This window comes from Cryptomeria japonica, chromosome 8 (genome assembly GCF_030272615.1).
Source record: "Cryptomeria japonica chromosome 8, Sugi_1.0, whole genome shotgun sequence".
In the NCBI taxonomy this organism is placed as follows: Eukaryota; Viridiplantae; Streptophyta; class Pinopsida; order Cupressales; family Cupressaceae; genus Cryptomeria; species Cryptomeria japonica.
In genome coordinates this window covers 507,831,072-507,849,834 of record NC_081412.1, presented here as the reverse complement: position 1 = coordinate 507,849,834, position 18,763 = coordinate 507,831,072, and positions in this window count along the sequence as shown.

Genomic DNA, 18,763 nt, shown 5'->3' with positions numbered 1-18,763 from the left:
TCTATTTAATATATTTTTTTTCTAATTCTATTTTATAAAATACTAGAACATAGAATAATAGGTTCCTTAGTATCTTCTATTTCTTATGAAACTATAAGCAACAATATCTTTCGAAAACCGTCCTATCATACACAGTTATATATGTCACCTACTATCCCTCACCTTTCTCTTATTTTCTCATAACATTAATATACCTTTCTATATACATTTTCACATTAAACCCCTTTTATGATCATTTTATAGACTTTTATCATATGGACTTTTATATAGGTGATGTGTCTAATAAAGCTGTAATAGAAAATGTAGGAGGTCAATCTACAATAAATTGGTATCTGATTGTGATCAAAGCCTCAATGGAATGATAATATGAGTTAACTTAAAAAAAAATATAAGAAAATTCAATTAATTGATTTGCATTTGTATTTATAAGAAGAATTTAAATGAATAAGCATATTATCATGTCATTGTGTAAGCATCAAGTTATATAGCATTATAAGAATACAGCAGTGTGAGCATTTAACAATGAAGTCAAGAATTAATCATATAAGTACATGGGTTGGAGATAAAATTAGTGAACAAAAATGTTACCCCCAACATGGGCAACAAAATTATATATAAAAAAAAAGGCATGGGTTGTGAATGATTAAAAAATATATGTTTGTTGCACAAAAACGATTAAATCAATGGTTAATTATCACATGTGCAATCTCAAAATATTCACCTAACTTGGCCGATTTGCTAGTAATTTTTGGAGGTTAATGGGAGTCTTTGTAGGTTTCAAGCATCTTGCAAGTGTTTCAACTAAATTTTGTGTCAATGAATTAGTATTGAATGAAATGCTTGGGACCATTATTAAAATATATATATATATATATATATATATATATATATATATATATATATATATATATATATATATATATATATATATATATATATATATATATTTCATAGTCTTGGTCGAAATCTACATAGGCAAAAAGCTTTCACCTCAAAGGTTCTCAACTGAATAGTACATGTCACCTAGGCTCCATGTTGTTGTCATGTGATTTCAGCCTAAAACCATTCAATCGAATACACTCCAAACAGAAGGCCTTGATCAAATCTATTTAATTTACCCAAAATATAACACAAATTTGTACTTTTATTCCTATTATCTAATATGAAATCAATATTTCTCCACTTTTAAATACACTTACAACTAAAAGTATTTCCCAACTAAATAATCTCTAAATTTTTAATTTAAATTATCAATAAACTCTATATTAATCCACAATTACAATTCTTCGTTGCTTTCGTCAATAGCTTCATTTTCTAATATTATTATATCACTAATGGCTTCGAAATTCAAAAGCTTTTTTTTTTAAATTAACTTAATCAGAAATAATTTCATTGCTTGGTCATTTCTTTCATATCACATGATGTCACATGTTACTCATGCATTGGGATTCGTATCCTCTATCTTAATTTTAAATTTAATAAAATAATATTGTATGGAATATAATAATTGTAATAATTGAAAAAACTAAACATAAATATAAATATATTAAATTAAAATTACATATAATTTAAGCAGTTTCTGTGTATTTCTGTATTTCGAGGTATTCTCGTTCTCTCGTTCTCAGATATGGAAAACTTTGTTTCTTTAGCCGACCAAGGGATTCCAATTTTGGACGTTACAATCATTTTTAACGATACGTCCAAGCGAGGCCTGATTATTCCACTTCTCGATAACAGTATTTCAAGGAAGAAACTTGAGTATGAAGCCATTAAACTCTTCACATTCTTCTCCTGTGCTATTGCAGCAAAATACATAATGCCTTCACCCCTTGAACCTACCCTACCTGAAGTTGATCTCCCTGTAATTGACATCTCTGAATTTCCGGAACACTTCGATGGTGAAGATCTGAGCCAGCTTCAATATCATCCCGTGCTCGCCAAACTCAGAAACGCCTGCAAAGAGTGGGGATTTTTCCAAGTTGTAAACCATGGAATTCCAGTAGATCTTCTGGAAATGGCTGAGAATGTTTGCCGAGATTTATTAGCCGTGCCCACCGAGGTCAAAGAGAGAGTCTTAACAACAGGTAATGTGCTCAAGACTTACTACCGAGGTCCAAATTTAGAGGGCTTCCGCCTTCCAGGCTCGACAAATCAAGCTTCTGTTGAGAAATTGCGTGTAACTATATACCCCGAAGGGAACCCAATTTTTTGGTATGTTAATCAACATTCTTTTTCGTTTAATGCTAATTCATTTTTCGCTGCCTAATGATTAGAACTCTTGTATTATTGTTCCGCAGCCAAACGATTGTAGCATACTCTTTGTCTGTATCAAATCTTGCAAATAGAATCACAAAAATAATTCTTGCAAGCCTGGGGTTGGATGCCAACGCTTTCTACCACTCTTACTTCGAAAAATGCTCATCAGTTTTGCGTATAAACGGCTATTCATCGGGCAAAATATCCATTGGAGAGGAGGCGCTCCTCCCCCATACAGATTTCAACTGCCTCACAATTCTTTACCAAGATGATGTGGGAGGCCTTCAGATTCGATCTCAGGAGGGCGAGTGGCTCAACATCAAGCCTCTCTCTCATTCATTTGTTGTCAATGTTGGGGACTCCCTTAAGGTACCATACTTTCTCTCCGCCTACCATTAAAATTTATCTCTTTTAATATTACGGTCTAATAAGAATTAGGGATGAATGATGGATATGTTTGCAGGCGTGGAGTAACGGCCGATACCGCAGCGCAGAGCATCGTGTTGTTTACAAAGGTTGGGCAGATCGTATGTCAATTGCCTTCTTCACTGTCTTTCAAGACGAGACGGAAATCTGGGCGCCTATGGAGCTTGTGGACGATGACAATCCAAGGCGTTACAAGCCTTTCTTATACTCAGATTTGCAGAAAGAAATTATGACCGATAAAGGAAACAAAGAGAAATCTTCGGCTCTGGAAAAATTCGCGGGTATATAAAGACGTGCTACATTCAGTTGTATATCTAATGCTCTGAGTATCACCTGATATGATGTTGGTTTTCCAAGCGAAATTCCATAGTGAGTCTACATAAATAAAATAATTTTCGACTTTACATTTACCAAGAGAACCAAATATCACATACGAAAATTTAATAAACTTTTAAATATTATGGTTTGCTACATAATCAAAAACATAAGATTGAACTTAAACGTCACACACTTATAAGTTTTCACTGCTCATTAAGTGGCTTTGGGCCTGTTCCTCTTCTCACATTCATTCCCGTCCGTTTCCCTTGGAAAATTATCGGGGTTGACATTTCAATTTAGACACTATTCCTGCCGTGTTTGATTGCATGGAACAAAGTGAATGGCAGAGGGCACTCTCGTCTACCTCACAGTTGTCCTCGAATACCTCACTGCTAAGATATTTTCAAGACCTTTTCTACATTATGAAGCAGATACAAGATCATATGGCTGCACATATTAAGCTTTGATTTTTAAATTTAAAAATGTTAAATATTCAAAATTGAGTAACGTTCTGTGTGATTGACACGTCTTCACAATGCAGTCAATGTAGCAAACAGATTTCCATCCCAATTTAATGAAGTCTCTCCGCCTGTACCAAAATGGGAGCTTTGAGTTGGAGTGTAATTTCTCCCTCACCATCGTTTTACAGTCAAGTCAGCCACCGTCAAACTCTAGATCATTAGCATGCACCGACCATGTAGTGTTGTGCAAGAAAGTCATGCATAGCTTATTAGATAGTTAGCACGCATGTATGCTAGAACAGCTAGTTTAGTGTCCACCACCGTAATAGATATGCAGTTAATAGTTTATCATGTTTTTACCCACCGTCGGTACTAATAAACTGTTACTTTGCATTTAATTATTTCTTCATGCATAATCCCATAAGGAATCCAAAACTATTTGTTTGATTCTCTATTAATAGAGGCAGTTATAATTCATTTGTAGCAGAGTTTAATAAAAAAAAGTTATTGATTTTATCTATGCTGTAGCATGTGTATTTTGTGTGTATGTTTTGTTTTTACCTCTCTTCCTTCAGATTGGTATTAGAGCCATGGAAAAGATCATGGGAAACAGAGATAGGAGGATGAAAAAGGTGTTGAAGGTTGGAGGATTTAAAAGGGAGGAGACAGTTCTTTTGAATTAGAGCTAGAGATTTTGAATTGAAGGTGCATGTCTGAGATTGCAAATTTGGAAGTTGTGGCTCTAAGGAAAATCATTACCATGCACCGACCATGTAGTGTTGGGCAAGAAAGTCATGCATAGGTTATTAGATAGTTAGCACACATGTATGCATAGTTTAATAAAAAAAATTATCTATGATGTAGCATCTGTATGTGTATGTTTTGTTTTTACCTCTCTTCCTTCAGATTGGTATTAGAGCCATAGAAAAGATCATGGGAATCAGAGATAGGAGGATGAAAAAGGTGTTGAAGGTTGGAGGATTGAAAAGGTAGGAGACAGTTCTTTTGAAGTAGAGCTCGAGAATTCCAATTGAAGGTGTAAGTCTGAGATTTCAAGTTTGGAAGCTGCTGCTCTAAGGAAAATCACAGATAGAGAGGAAATTGACAAGGAGAAATCCGAGATTTCTCGATTGTAGATTGAAGGATCGCTGTCCAAGTTTCCCTCATCACTGTTTTTAACAAGTCAAAGAAAATTCTCTGGAAGAAGAGATCGTAGGGCTTAAAAGAAGTGAATTCACCAGTCATGATAAAAGAGGGTTCGTAGGAGATCACCACCAAGATCACGGAAGATTGCTGCAAAAAGAAAAGGAGCCACCAAGATTCCAGAAGTTGCTGTCCCATCAAGGAAATCACAAAAAGAGAGTGCCAGAAGATATCGTTGGATACTACCGCAAAGATAGTAGCAGGAAAAGAGATTTTATCTAACCTGGATCTATTATGGAAGAGGTTGATGAAAATGCAAAGAAAGTTAAGGGCACATAAAGTTGTCAAAAGGAAAATCGGTGTAGCGAAATCAAGTGAGCAAAGGTGAGTTCAAATCATTTATCAATGGGAAAGTCTGGTAAAAGAATGAAAGAAAGAGAATATTTCTTTGGTATGTGAAAAAGATCTGTTGAATGAACAATTGTTTAAAGTCAAAAAGTGTAATTCAGAGTTGATAGAAACTATAAAGCAACCGAGAAAAGATATTTATGAACAATTATGTGAAAATGATATTCTTGTAAAAGAAAATAGAGAATCGAAGGAAAAATTAAAGTTGCTTGATCAAGTCAAAAAGAAGGCAGATCTAGAAGAACAGTTAAAGTTGTTGGTAAAAGAAAATCATAGTCTAAGGTTGAAGCCTCTTGTACATGATGCCGCATGTGATACAAGTGATTTGTGTCCTTTGGTTGATATGGATGGTGTACCGAAAGTTTTTGTAGGTGAAGATTGTGAAGTTGAATGTAAGGATGTGCTTGCACGCACAAGTGCGGGTTGTGATATTAAAAACAAAGGTTATTCTGAAAATAATATTGGTTGGAAGATGATGGAAAGAATGGGTTATAACGGTAAAGGATTGGGAAAGAATGAACAAGGAATGGAGGATCCATTTGAGCCAATAATGAGGCCCAAATATGAAGTTCTCGGGTATGTTGTAGGTAGAGAAAAGAATGATACAAGTGTTCTAGGTTCAAGCAAATCACCAGAAAGAATGTAGAGCATGTAATGTTCACATTGTAATAGGAAAGGGCATACGAAAGAAAAATGTTGGGATTTACATCTTTGTACCCTTTATGGATTAAGAAATCATTGTGAAAATATGTGTTGGAATAAAGAATCTATGAGAGGTTGCATGAAAATTCATTGTGGATGGAGTTATGGATCAAGCTGGCAAACAATTATAGATATGATAAAAAACTTATTTAGGTGCAAAAGTTCACATGTGAATGAGAGAAATCATCAAAGGGTTGAATGTTTAGGTCAAAGCAAAATATTGTCTAGCAAGACATCTATAGACAATGAGAATGCACAAGGTTGTTGATTGAAATTTTGAGATTTGAAGGATTGCAACAGTAGTGGGAGAAGCCAAATGAAAGGCACTATTATTAAGAATTGGACATAAAGATCGCCAGATCTAGAATTGATTTGAAGCCTGAAGACAAAGAATGAGACAGAAGAAAACAACAGTCAAAGAATTGTCTATGGAGTAGCATTCGAGGTCAAAATTAAGGGGGAGTGTTGTAGTGTAATTTCTCCCTCATCACCATTTTGAAATCAAGTCAACCATCATTAAACTCTAGATCATTACAATGCACTAACCTTGTAGTGCTGGGAAAGAAAGTCATGCATAGGCTATTAGATAGTTAGCATGTATGTATGCTAGAACAACTACTTTAGTGTCCAACAGGATAAGAGATATGCGGTTAATAGTTTAACATGTTTTTACCCACTGTCGATACTAATAAACTATTAGTTTGCATTTAATTATTTCTTCATGCATAATTCCATAAGGAATCCAAATTGTTTGTTTGATCCTCTATTAATAGTGGCAGTTGTAATTCATTTTGTGGCAGAGCTTAATAAAAAAAGTTATTGATTTTATCTATGATGTAGCACATCTTTTTTTTGGGTGTGTTTTGTTTTTACCTCTCTTCCTTCACTTTGAAATAGGGTATGAGCTTTTTTTAAATTAGAACGTAAGGGCATCCATTAAAATAGGATGTAAGGTAAATTACTATCGGATGCTACAATTGGAAATGCTTTGTTTGACATGTTTGCAAAATGTGGAAATATAAATGAGGCATATGAAGTAGTTTTGGTTGGATGCTTCAGAGAAATGTGGTCCCATGGAATTGCATGGTCACAGGTTGCAAGATATGATTGCACCTGTTATAGTTGTGGTGTTTGTAGGGAGTATCATTTATAAGTTTATATATATATTCATTATTTTTTGGTTTATATGTTTGTTATGGCAATTTAATTTTTTTAATAAGTATTTTATATCTAATTATTATGGAAATATATTCTATTATGAATGTAATATTTATATTGGTTTTCATTAGGAAAATTTCCTAATAGAATCTTCAACTAATTAATCTAGAGAAAAATAATACTAAATAAAGATATCTAAGTCTTCACTTCTATTTAATGTTACAAAAAATTAAGGTAAATGATCAATTAAGGAGTATTAAGACACCATATTCTATCACGCAATGCAGGATATATTACTGAAATAAAAATTAAAAAATGACTAAACCAAATTTAGAATCTTGAATGGATATTCTAGTAGGAGGTCCTTATCCTCAAACCCAGTACCATGTGAATAAACTAAAATAATATATTATTGGTTCAAATACTGAATTTCTATCATGGTTTCTAAGAAATAATATAAAATTATTCATTCTAACGCATCACGTATGTGACTTAACTAGTTCCAACTCAAAAAAATCACACTAATATGTTATTGGTTGGAAACTAAAACTATAAGAGTATATTCTAAGTATCACTTGGGAGATTTTCATTGACACAATTTAGTTAGATTTATTTTTTCTAAAATGTATTTGATAATTATACTTCTATTAAAAAATTAGATTCAACCAAAAATGGTATATCGAAGATAGATATACTAAGAATTTTTTTGGAAAGGTTTGCTTATTAACTAAAATGTGTAGTAGTGCTTGGTGTAAAATTACAACTTATTTAAATTATCTAAGAAATCCAACATTACGTCCACTTATATTCACATTAAAAACAATTTTTGGATACCAAAAAGAGACTTTTGTAGATCTTAAAGCATAATTTCTAAAAATATTTTTTATTATTTTAATCAATGATAATTTTTCTTTTTATTTTGTCTACAAGTAGCTCATTAGTGCCCGAACATACAAGACTAATTTCGTTCTTGAAAAAATAATTTTTTTTTTTGTCTCATAAACAACAAAGGGATGACTTTGTCTCATTTTAATTCAACCATTATTATAGAGAAGGAAACCAAGCTACCCATATTCTATGGCCTATTGTCCTCATCTTCAAACATAGAATATCTAGATTTTAAAATATCTTTTTCATGATGATCACATAGTTTGATTTCATGTACCATTTTAGCAATTTCTAAAGTCTATGTGCCATTTAAATCTTCATAACCAAATTAATCATTTATTTACCCTACAATTTCACATGAAAAACAATTATGGAAAGCTAATCTTTTAATCCACTTTTCATTTAAAGTTCTTTTATTTAGGATTTTATTAACTCTATAGTGCTACCATAATTTTCCTTTGAAATAATACTAAATGTGAAAGATAGTTGTTCCTTTAATCACCTCCTCTATTGATCACTGGTGCATTCATATTTAGGGTATCTTACTATTTTAATTATCCTACATGTCTTCTTCTCTAAATCCTATTAGAAGGGGTACGATGGAAATAGATAGAATGATTTTCATTCTTCCACAAAAATTATAACCAACCATTCTAAATCCAATTGACTAACCTTAATAGCATACATTTTCTCTATGCACTAGCCCCATGTTAAGAAAGAGCCTTTAGATTTATTTTAGGTAATTATCTTCAAGGTGATACTAGATAATTTACACCTTTGGTAGCATTTATTTTTATCTCTCAAACTATATAAACTTGGTGTACGATATAGACTTCACAAATACAATTACTTATGGATACTTTCAATATTTTCTAGTGTCATTATTTATCTAGAATCAAGTTGTGAATACCTATCATGATATTATAGGTGAGCCTCAAACTATATGATTTATTCCATTATAAAATGCTAAATATCTTTCATGTAGATTATTATGTTTCTAATAGTTTGTGGACTAGTTTTACTAGCAATTTCATAGTAGTTTTTATGCATTCCCTACATTCTCATGGTGGGTAGCCTAAGGAGTCTTTGCCAACTAGTGTCTTAGAGGTTTTCAGAACACTTGGATTCCGATTTTGGCATGCTCCTCCTTGACCCATGTTGCTTCTTCTTCCTCCATGTCCACTTTGAACTTGATGGTTCCTCAACTAACTATTAGTGCTTCATCTTTTTCCTCAATTGGCCTCCTTGTCAAAATTGGCCATCTAACCACTAGATTTAATTATATTTTTCTATTTGATATTAAAATGATAAAACATTTGATGTTTACTAATTCAAACCATGGCCTTAAAAGGATGATACAATTCTTAATTGAGCTACAGTTTCAAAACTAAACCAAAATTGCAAATGTTTATGAATCTAAACTAAAACAAAACCTATGCGCTAATGTAATACTCCAAGATTTTGTCATTATTATATTAATCCAAACAATAGTAAAATATTACAAGGGTTGAACACAACCCTCCTAGAGACTTTGATGAAGCATATTTCCTAACCTCCATGCACAATGAGACACATTTCCTTTAAAATTCTACATCTCCTTTGAGTATGTTTAATTTCTTCTTTAGTGTTGCACATGAGACATTTTAAACTTTTATCAATCTAAAATAAAACTAAACCTATCCACTAATGTAATACTCCAACACTAATGACACTTATTAAAAACATTATTATTGATGGTATCTCACATTTTACTTATTCAAATGTCTTCAATGAATTATACTTTCACTAAACTAATCTAAAAAAATGCTTCCCTTCAGTCTTTTATATATTTTGGAAGAATATCCCTTTCTTCTATATAAAATCCTATTAACATCAAGGGAGAACAATTTAAAAATAGTGTCCTCTTTTTTAAATTTGCAAGAACAAAGTGGCTTAATCATGGAAATATCCATTATTCAAAGTATCGACACAAGATATGAAATCAATCACCTAGTTTCTAATACAAAAAAAAAGGTACAATAATCAAAATTAATATTAGGAAATTATATGATGATGTAATTGGATGTTCATCATGAAAATCCTAGAAAAGGTTAGTTTTGTAATAACTTCAGGGAACTGATATTAGAATAAAGTAGAAGTTGAAGCCCTTTTTCTTGGTTTCCTATTATTTAAATCATGAAACATTTACACAATAAATATCAAGGGGCAATTTCATGGCTTAATTCTATGCATATAGAAAAATGCATTATTAATTGGACACTAAATATCATCTTTTGAATATATTTCATGTTATAATAGTTAGTTTAACATTTTGAAAGCCATACATGAGACCAACAACGAATTTAATCTTGATTTTGTTACAATCATTCCACATTCTATGAGCATTCCTTGTTGTTATGTACCAATCAACACTTATGTTGGAGTGATACTTCCCACACATTTGGTTTAGTTCAAGAGGGTTTTAACCTCATTATTTTTTAAAAATTTTATTACTCCCTAGCTATATGATAATGAATTATCTCTTTCTCTCTCTCTCTCCCCCTTCCCCCATTCATAGACTCTCTGTGTTACTAAAAATGTTCGAATGGAGTTTTCCACTAACTTTGATGGTGAATTTTTTTAGATAGCCATCCTTATGGAGACCAATGAAGCTAGATGTACAAATCATGGTGTAGAACTCATCAAGTATTTATTTGACATAATGTGAATGTTAACATCTCTTATGTGATTGTGTGCAATAACTATGCCCTCACTAGTGACAAGGAACTTACCAAGGGCATGGGATAATATTATATTTGGAATGAGAGCATAATAAATATGGAATTAATTGTTAACAATATTTATATTGCAAGTGTGACTACTATTTCTCTCAAAGGATTTAAATGCCATGAGTTTAATTCAATTGATATTATCCATAATATTTAAAATAGATTTATAATAGATTTTTTACGTTGAATATTAAAATTGTAAATATTTAAGGTTAATAAATATTTAGAATATTTTTATAAACCATCATTGAATATTTTGGTAATCCATGACAATATTTCAATTTTATTTTGTTAATATCATGAAATCAAGGGCATTCAGATGAGTATAGTTTTATTTGAATAATTCTCTCAAACAGTCCATGTGCCTTGTCTAAGCTTACACATCTTGCATACTAGCATATCAATTATATCTATAATATCTCTGTAATGGATGTCCATACCCTATTCGAAAGATATCTTTTTCCCATAGGCTAGCATAGGTTGCAGAGTTTAGCTTCAAACCCATCAATCACATTGGTTGGAAGTTTATAATTCCTTTTCAACAAACATATTTTGTGCCTATCCTACAACTAGACCATTCCTTGAGACTAGATTTCTTTGATACATCTGACCAAATAGTTCATGTACCTTGTCTATACTTCTACATTTTGTAAACATGTCAAACTAAGCATTTTCAAAGGAAGACAAAGTATGGAATAACGATTATGAATGCTAAATCTAACAAGAGAAATGATGCATAAATTTCTTACTAACTTTTAAACAATTACAAATTAGATAAACACATATAAAAAACTGATTCCACAAATTAAACCACAACACCAGATATATGTGGGAAAACCCTTTCAGAAAAAAACCCACACTCAAAATGGCCAAACTCAGTTGAATTATCAACATCAAAATAGTTACACTACAATGCACAGAGCCAATGCTCTTCAAGAGTAGCTACAACAAACATTTCAATAATAATTTCAGCAGCATAACAATACCTTCAACTTGTCTCACTCAAAAAATAATTAAGGAATTAACATATTAATAGATCTCAACAAAAAAATGGTATGTGACCATGGTTTTAACACCAATTTCAAATCCCAAGAGGTAAGTTGTGTCACAAGCAATACCTTTCTAATCCAATGACACACTGCACATAGCAATTTGTGAAGCAACAATACCTATCTCTTCCATAATGGTCATCTTGCCAAATTTAATGTAAGTACAACATAGAAGTTACCATGACCAAATAGGTGCCTTCCTTACCTCACACCACTTGTCAAAAGTGAATTGAAATAATAAATGCAATCTACCAAAATAGAACTCGCCACGACTCTTTCACCAAACTAGAAACCACCATAGTCATATTATAAATTTTTTATCATAATCTCAACATAGCAACCTATGACACTAGTTTCCAAACCTTCAGGACTTTCAAAGTGGAATGAAAAATAAAATAAATAATTAAATTAGCATGTTTGGACTCTAAGGTTGAGACACCTTAATCCCAACATTCTCCCACTTGTCGAAAACCTATCAAGAGTCAAAACACTCTGTGAAGTGCTCAAGGCCCCAAGTCCCATAGAACTTGCACACCATTTGAACTTCTTTGTTCTGACTAGCTTCATCAGTGCATCTTCAACATTTGCCAAAGTATCATTTTTTTCTAACTTCACCTTTCCATCTTCCACCATATCATGAACAAAATAAAATTGTACATCAATATGCTTTGTTCTGACATGGAAATTAGGATTCTTCGTTAAACAAATAGCATTATATCTATTACAATAGATAGTAATCTATCATGCATCAAAACCAACATCCAAGAATAATCTTTTAATCCAAATGGCTTCTTTTCAAGCTTGAGTAGCTGCCATGTACTTTGCTTCAATTGTAGACAAAGTGACTATAGCTTGTCGCTTACTCATCCAACTCACTACACCACTAAACATCGTGAACACATATCCCTCATGGATCTTCTACTGTCAATGTCACCTGCCCAATCAGAGTCATATCCACAAATACTCAAGGAATGCCAAGGTCCAGTAGGATTACCATGGAAACATAAGGAATACTTGGAAGTACCCCACAAATACTTGAACACTCTCTTCACTACATCCCAATACACTCATCCAAGATTATCCATAAACTGACTGAGGAATCCCACTATTTGTGCAATATCTGGCCTCATACAGACAATATCATACATCAGGCTACCTATTGGTTCCCAAACCAACAATCCCCAAGTCCTAGAAGAATTTCCACTAACTCATAAACAAACTCGGGGAAGGGTTTTGGCCAACTGAACAAGATTCAGTCACAAGACTAAGATCTCCTACTCTTTTTCTTCTGTGAGACCAAGGCATGTGAACCTATGCAATGTCTTATAAGGAAGATACTTACATTACATGTTACAACAGATCATCCGAATGAAAGATACTAAGGAAGATGGATAAATTTCTGGTTATGGATTTAACCTTACTTTGTAAGCATCTAAGAACTCATTGAGGAGGAGTTTTTCTACACTAATCCTACTCCTAATGCACAAATAAATATAGAAAGTAAAAGAGATTTTGATTATGATAAGATTCTAAAAACTGAAAGAAACATTCATGACCAGTATCTTATATGGGCAGCAAAGTCAACTCCACAATATGCAAATTTGGTATCCAAACAGGGTAACATGCAACCATTGGGCTTGAAATGCTAGTTCATTATAGTAACATTATACTTTATAGTTCTACCCACAATTATGCTTGAGAATCTCATACACACAATAATATTTCTCTATTTTGTGATAAGAAAATTAATCTCTTCCTTGAAGAGAAGAAAATAAAAAAGTAAACATCAGACTTGTAGAGAAAAAGAAAAAGACCATTGGTCATTTCATTCCATAACATAGTGTGCATAAAAGAGAGACAATTGCAATTGAAACCTTTAAATCTGCTTGTATTCAGATTGCAGACTGCTAAAATACCAAAATACTACAAACAAAAAATTAACACTAAGCTATCATGAAAAAAATTGCAGTATACACATGGAAGCATTTCTTCCAAAATGAAAACTACATTCAGAATCCTTTTTCACACAAGCCTTGGATTTCCTTTTGTAACACAAGGGAGAAAAAATAGCTATAGGCCAGGTGAGACACCCATGTCACAATCTAATTGCATGGGACAAAATACACAACTATGTGTCCCTTCTTCTTCTCTACACACAATCCATCTGGAAATAATCAATGCAAGCGGTCAAGAAGATAGCCTCTGGGACCTAGGACCACGAACTTGAGGAAAATAATAAGTAGGTGTATTGAGACACACAAAAAATTTCTTTAAGTTCACCCTTTGCCACATCCTGACTGATCTTTGAATCTGGATTACCACACTTAGTAATCCACCTTCTCTGTGTCCTTTCATCTTTTTGGTCTGTGATCCTTTGGCATGCTCAAGGCTGTAGCATGTCAGCACAACCATTTCCATTGGCACCATTTCCTTTGTCGATAGGTGGAACCTAGAAAATCTACACACGCCATGTCTTTGAAATCTTCTTGTTTGTCCTTTGGTCAACCTCCGTCAACCCTCCATGTGGATAATTTGACCATCGGGCTGCATGGTGGCATGTTATGCAAGTCACATAACCTATGTGTTATGTACGCTATGATTCTTTCTCATGACCTTGAGCATCATGGGATAACAAGTTACATTGTTCTCCTTGTTCTTACTTACCCCACGAGCCCCTAAAGCTATCACTTTCACATTGTGGGATAATGGGGAGCTCTACCTCCCTCTATGGCTTTGACATTTTCTTTATCCCTGTTGGGACGCATGAGATAAGGAAATTCATCTCTATGTTCCTTTTCTTTCTTATCCTGCGTTGCACTTTGTCTTTTCTTTTTGCCTCTTCATGCACTGGATCCTGAGTCACTGTTTCTACATGTGATAAGCCTTTTCTTCTTTTGCCTTTATGTTTCCTTATCCCGCGGCCTTTTACTTGTGCCCCTAGAGCCACATGAGATAAGGTTTTCCTTTGAAATCCTTAGTCATCTTTTATCCCATGACACAATCTTCTACCCATTTGGTGACCCGTGGAGTGCACACTTTCACCTTTGAAGAACATCTCACTATCCTGTGGCCTTTTCCTTACCCCCATAGGTATGTGCGGGATAAGGAAAATCCATTTCTTCATTCTCTCCTACCTTATCCTGCATGACCATTTGGTTGGTGATCTTTCCTTGTAGGATAACAAGTGATGTTATCACCAACCGGTAAGGACTATCCTTGAAGACCGACCTACCAATGAGATGAAACACATTAGTCGGTGAAGCCTAAGTGATTTGACTAGCTCGACTGGTCAACTCAAAAATAGATTTTTTGGATCTTGAAAAGACTCCCTCCTATGCTGCAAAATACTTAGCGACTTGCTGCAACCTCAACGGTCAATAACATGCTACACAAATGACTCAGGTTGGTCAATAACACCTCATGTTATTGACATGAGATGTTGATGTTAGTAACAGGGTCAATAACATGTCATGTTATACGACACATTACTTCTTGCCAAAATATCATAAACTACGTGTTATCCTGCAAAGAGGATTCTGGGTGCAAAAATTCAAAATTTTGAGCCTAGGACTTCAAAATTGACAATTTTTTTGAAGTCCCAACACTACCAATAGAAATTGTATAAGGAACTCTAGTCATTTCCTCCCAATAGGAGACTTTGGATAGTCTTCCACAAAAAGTTTCGTCCCCTGAAGAACAGGAACAACTAATTGTCTACAATCTATCATGTTGAATCTCTCCAACACAAAGTTCACATATTTTCTCTATTTGACCCAAGGCTTATGGTGCGCTCTATCCCTTTTGATCTCCACTCCAAAAATGTATGTAGTTGCACCTAGATCTTTCATTTTGAACTGTGCTGACAATTGAGACTTGAAATCTCAAATCATTATCTTCTTATTCCCAATGACCAACATATCATCCATGTACAAGACAATAATGATAATATGACCATTTTTAACTTTATAATATACACAATGGTCAAATTTAGATCTCATAAATCCCAATGAAAACACATAGATGTCAAAATTATTGTACCATATTCTAGGAGATTGCGTAAGACCATAAAGAGATTTTTTCAGCTTTCATACCAGATTCTCTTTATCTTTATCCATAAAGTGCTCTGGTTATGTAAATTTCCTCCTCCAAGTCAACATGAAGGAAAGTTGTCTTTACATCCATATTCTTTACTTCCAAATCATGATCTATTGCGAGTGAGAACAAAAGACAAATGGATGTCAACTTAGCTACATGATAGAATATCTCCCCATAATCATTTTCATCCACCTGGGAATATCCTTTCATGTCTGTCAGGTTGCCACCTTTCACTCGCAGATCTATTCAATGGTTGAGGTTTACAATATTATTCCTCTTCTAAATTCTCTGAGCTGCTAGAACTCCCCTCGTTATCGATTCCCTTAGGAGTATGTAGTTAAACTCTCTCAGGAGTGGGTTGAATTTGAACTACTTCCTATTTCTCTTCCTTCTCTAGGTGCAAATATATTGTGGAAGGTTTCATCTCAGAGAAGATAGCACTTCTTCTATAGAGCACCTTCTCTACAACTGGATCCCAAAGCTTGTACCCCTTCACACTGACACCATAGCCGATGAAGATACATTTAACCACCTTGTTCTCTATTGGTATTTGCATGAAGATTGCATTAATGATATGTTATGATGTCATTGATGTCAATTGAACCAGTATTGATATTGCTGATATTGTTGTTATTGTTGATATTGTCTTGTAACTAGTAGGAAGAACTTTGTGAAGGATATTGTAAACCAGTCTGTAAGTTTGTGATTTTAACTAGTAAACTAGTGTATAAAGTTAACTATTCTATGTTATATAATCAGTAAACCCTACCAGTTGTTTTTGTTAAACCCTAACCGATTAAGGTTGTTGAATTGGTTATGTTGGTTTATGATCTGATGTTGAGCGGTAATGATGGTGACACGTAAGGTCATTGTATGAAGACAAGTTCAAATTGTTTTGCCACATTTATTTGTTTGTCTAGGGAATGAGCAAAGTGTATTGCATCTAATGCAAAGTGCATGATGAGTTACTGAGCTTGATGAAGTGGTAATCAAGGATCGGTTGAGGTTTTCTTGATGATGTGTAGAGATTGCTATGAAATCCAATGGTCATACTTGTACCGACTTGTTTTTTAATCTCGATGGGAAGATTAGATTTTTGTTGTGTTACCAATCTAATTGATGTGTATTTAAGGTCGATGAAGTTATTTTGTTGAGTGTTGGCAAGAGTTGGTTGAAATCAATTGAATGTGTGGTTGTTGAATCGGAGAATGAGTTTGCAGTTTGCGTAAAGGCAGATAGAAGCTTAAATGGATATGATCAAACAAGTGTAGAGTTATTCAGACAGATCAAAAAACTCCTATTGTTATCTAACAATTACAGCTGAATTGAAATCCCTTAACCGAGTAAGCTCTAACAAGCTTGGTTACTTATTAAATACTCTAACAAGGTGGTCCATTATATTGGATTCTCAAATCCTCTACTAAGGTTACTCCTTATAGGGTATTTTCTTCTAACAAGGCATTTGTAGTCAATCCCTTAACCAGGTGATTCCTAATAGAATCAGTTCTTAACAAGACTTTTGTAAAAGCTTTAACAAGCTTGGCTCCTAACAGGATGAACTTCAGAAGAGTTCAAATATCTTCTTCTAAGTCCCATCTCACCGTGGTTTTTACCTATTTGGGTTTTCCAAGTATAAATACTTGTGTCATGTGGTGAATGTTTTTGTGGTTATGATCTTAAGTTTTATTTGACTAACCACTTAACTATTTTTGATAAGGCATGATAATCGGAAGCATTGAGAAATCAAGTATGTTGACATAAGATAAATCATTTGGATGTTTGCAAGTGAAATGTTGTTTACTGTTAAGTTTTTGGAAAAATCAACTGGTATTCTTATGAGTATTGATCTTGACAGTGGTATTTCATTTAATAAGTTTACTTTGTGTGATTGAGTTTGAGTTTGGGAAGTTTGTATCAGTTTTTCTATTTACTGATTCACCCCTCCCTCTTAGTAATCTACCAGATACTTATTCTTTCATCATACCATCAATTGGTATCAGAGCATCTCACATCCTCTAAGATCTAAGCCTAACCTCTTGAGGAAAAGATCTGCTAGATCATGATGAAAATGGAAGGTCTGAAGTTCAACAAAGAAAACTATAGGATATGGAACGACTGAATGAAGATATACATCAAGAGTTTGGTAAGTTGGTATTGGGATCATGTAGATACTAAGTATATTTCACTTGTTGGGACTCTGACTGATGATCAAAAGAATGAACATTGAGAAAATCATCAATTCACTGTCCGATGTTGAATATGTAGATGTTCATGGTCTTGAAACTGCATATGAAGTATCAAAAAAACTTGAAGAGATTTATAAAGGTGATGAACATGTCAAGATTGCTAAAGAGGAGATTCTAAAAGGAAAGTTTGATGACATGAGAATGTCTGAAGGTGAGAATATCGAGCAGTATGGTCAAAGGATAAAAGAGATAGTTGATGAAATTAAGAGTGCAGGAGGGAAAGTGGAAGATGCCATAATAATCAGTAAGGTACTGAGAACCCTGCTATTGGTCTATGCTATTCAAGTTGTAGCTATTCAGGAGCTGAAGTCCATTGACAAAACTAAGGCAACTGCTGACTCCATCATTGGCAAGCTTACTACTTTTGAATTAAATGGTTATGATGGTAGTGTACAGAAATTCGAGTCTGCATTTAGAGATTTTGTTTCTAACCCATCTATGAGAAAAAGTAGAGATACTAGTCATGGTTATGAATCCAGATCTAATAGAGATGTTGGTGATGAAAACAGATTAGTGGAGCTTGAAGCATTGTTGGCAAACCGGTTTCCTAGAGGCACTGGTAAATATAGAGGTAAAATACCTTTAAAATGTTTTGCATGCAACAAGACTGGTCACATAGCGGCTAATTCTCCTAATGGTAAAAATTAACACAAGAGAGATAAATTTAAGAAGTATAAGGGTAAAGGCAAGAGATATTGTTTTATTGCTATTGATAGTGGTATTACTGATGAAGAATCTGATGACAATGCTGGTGAAGATATTGTGTTTGTAGCTATTAAGGAAGAGATATCAAACCAAAAGGCATTAGTAACCAGGATGGATAACTTTGATGATTGGATCATTGA